Here is a 2632-nt window from a genome sequence, read left to right as displayed (position 1 = left end):
ACCACTAAGGTCTATATAAAGAGACTTCAGATACAGTATTAGGGGACCACTAAGGTCTATATAAAAGCATCCAAAGAGGACCATGTTATGGGACCTTTAAGATCTTTTAATGGGTAAAAGCATAAATGAAATCTTTCAGTTAGTATTGATAATTTTGGCAGAAGGTCACAGTTCAATCTCCATTTTTTCATTTTATAATTAGACAAGCAACTTCAAATGAGTTTGAGGTTTTTATTAAAGTCCTAATATTATTAATATTGTCAGCTCAGCCTGTCCTGGGAATCCACTTTCAGCCAATTTGCTGATGTAAAATAGGCCATGCAGTCATCACCCAGCTGTTTGATGCTTCTCTCTCTCCCTCTTTCTTTATCTCTCTCTCTCCCTCTCTCTCTCTCTCTCTCTCTCTCTCTCTTTCTCTTGCCACAGTCCAAATATAACCACCCCCAATCTGATTCAACCACCGCGGTCTCATCCCGGGGGCAAAATGGACTCATTTGTGTTGTGAGAGAAAAAGACAGAAACAGTAGAGGGGAGAGAAGTGGGAGAACAGAGCGTCCAGTGGAGGAGAGAAGAAGGGGTTTAGATAGTGGAGGGGGAATAAAGGATGAATAGAGAGTGTGATGAAGAGAGGAGGGGAAGATAAAAAGACAAGATGTACTCAGTGAACGAGGTCACTAATTGGGTTGAGACTCGGAGCTCCGCTGCAATCCATTCCCCTCGTTCCTGACAGAAATCAAATTATTTTGAAGTTCTTTAATAAAAGCAAGAAACATTTGTTGATTTCTAGCTGCAAGAGGATGAAAGGAAAGGGGGGGGGGGGACCATCACTGGAGGAAAATAACAAGTGGCCTGTGTTTAAGAGAACATGTTGGTTTATTCTATACTGTATCTATTTTATTCAAGAAAAGGAACAATTAGAAAAGAGACACAATGACACAGCGTCTCTTGTGATTGCTGGAGCCTCGCTAATTATAAGAGAACTCCGTTACCCATGATCCTTTTCACATAGTTCACCCGTTGGGACTTCATGTGCAGAGAAAAAGACAAATATATAGAAACTCAATTCATAACACGAGTTATCTCAAGACACTTCCCAGACATATATTATATATGTGTTGGTCAGTTTGTCCCATTTTGCAGCAATAACATTGAAGTGAGATGAACAAACAGAGAGAAATGTTTCTTTTTAGATGAAACAGATGCTGACAAAGTTTCATTTTGGGGACGTCATTTGCTCAGTGAAGATAGAAGGGGAGGAACATTACGTCTCATTCATATCACAAATATCTCAATATCAACCTTTCAAATGCATATGTATGAAAACACGGTCACGTATACATGTCTTTAAGTTGGAGGAGGAAGGAGACTTTTCCCATTAATCCTGATGGAACCGCGTAAAGCTCCACCAAGAATCTTCTTCCAGATCTCAGACCGATCATCTTCAGGTTTTGTGGGATCCTGTTGAGCCTCCAGCTGATATCTGTGTCTGATTTTGATTCCACAGCTGATTGACACGTCCATCCGATAGCAGACGTGTTGCTAATGCATGGTCCTGACATGTGGGCTCGGGGGTTTAGAGAAGATTGTTATTGGCTTATGAAATCTTTTAGCCTTCAGCTATGATATTTGGCCTTAAATACATTTTTAAATGTATTTAATATCTAATCAAGACCACCCGCTCCACCAAAAACTGGTCCAACAGAGGAGCTTCTTCTCAAAGAGACTCCGTCAGCTTTGATGTTGCACGGGCCGCTACAGGAAATCATCCCTACCACAGGCAATAAAACTCTTTAACACAACATCACTGGGCGCTGGATGAGACTTTTAGACACCCCAACAATGCAGTGGTACTGCAGGGCTCTGACCGGGTCAACTGAAGACAGATTTCTTCAGATTTTTTATAAAAAATGCATACGAAAACAAGAGTTAAGGTTCTTTCAGACAACTGGCCCTTGGGTGCTTCTCTTATGTTTAGATGCTGTTTCACATTACATGAATCTGAACTCTTTCTCTAACCTCTGACCTCTGAAGGACCTCTGTGTCGAGTTTAGGTGCATATACACATATATATCTATGTGTGTAAATATATGTATATATATATATATATATATGTATGTATATATATGCACTTGTTCACTTCTAACTGATTGTTAGTGTCATAAATGTTTCACGTCTACTTTCCTATCCTGTTTATCGTCCGACAACCACTCATTCATGGATTTTGTCCTCGGGGGGTCCCGTCCCTCAGGTTGGGAACCCCCTACATTCGATTAAAGGGATTTGGTTTGTTTGCTTGTTCTCACCAAACTTTTCTCTGGGTTACATATGTTTTCACAGGGCACACTGATTCCTCATATCAGATCTTAATTTGGCCAAATAGTGTTTGAATTAGAATCACTGGCCCTGTTCCCGCCTCAGCGTGAGACTTCAGCTAATAAGGACATGGGTTCAACATAAGTTATATAATAACTTTATATAATAAACCATAAGATTCCTCAAATGTAAAGGAAAAGCCCGGATTAGGAGGAAGTCACTGAAAGACTTGGGTGGAGCAAATCCTCCCACTTCTGTGCAAAGTTGACTGCAAAGTGCCGTTCTCATCAGTTTTATGGGGAGGTGGGGGGGGGGGGGG

Source organism: Etheostoma cragini, chromosome 18, assembly GCF_013103735.1.
Source record: "Etheostoma cragini isolate CJK2018 chromosome 18, CSU_Ecrag_1.0, whole genome shotgun sequence".
Taxonomy (NCBI): Eukaryota; Metazoa; Chordata; class Actinopteri; order Perciformes; family Percidae; genus Etheostoma; species Etheostoma cragini.
The sequence above is the reverse complement of the archived record's forward strand: the minus strand, read 5'-3'. Positions refer to the sequence as shown.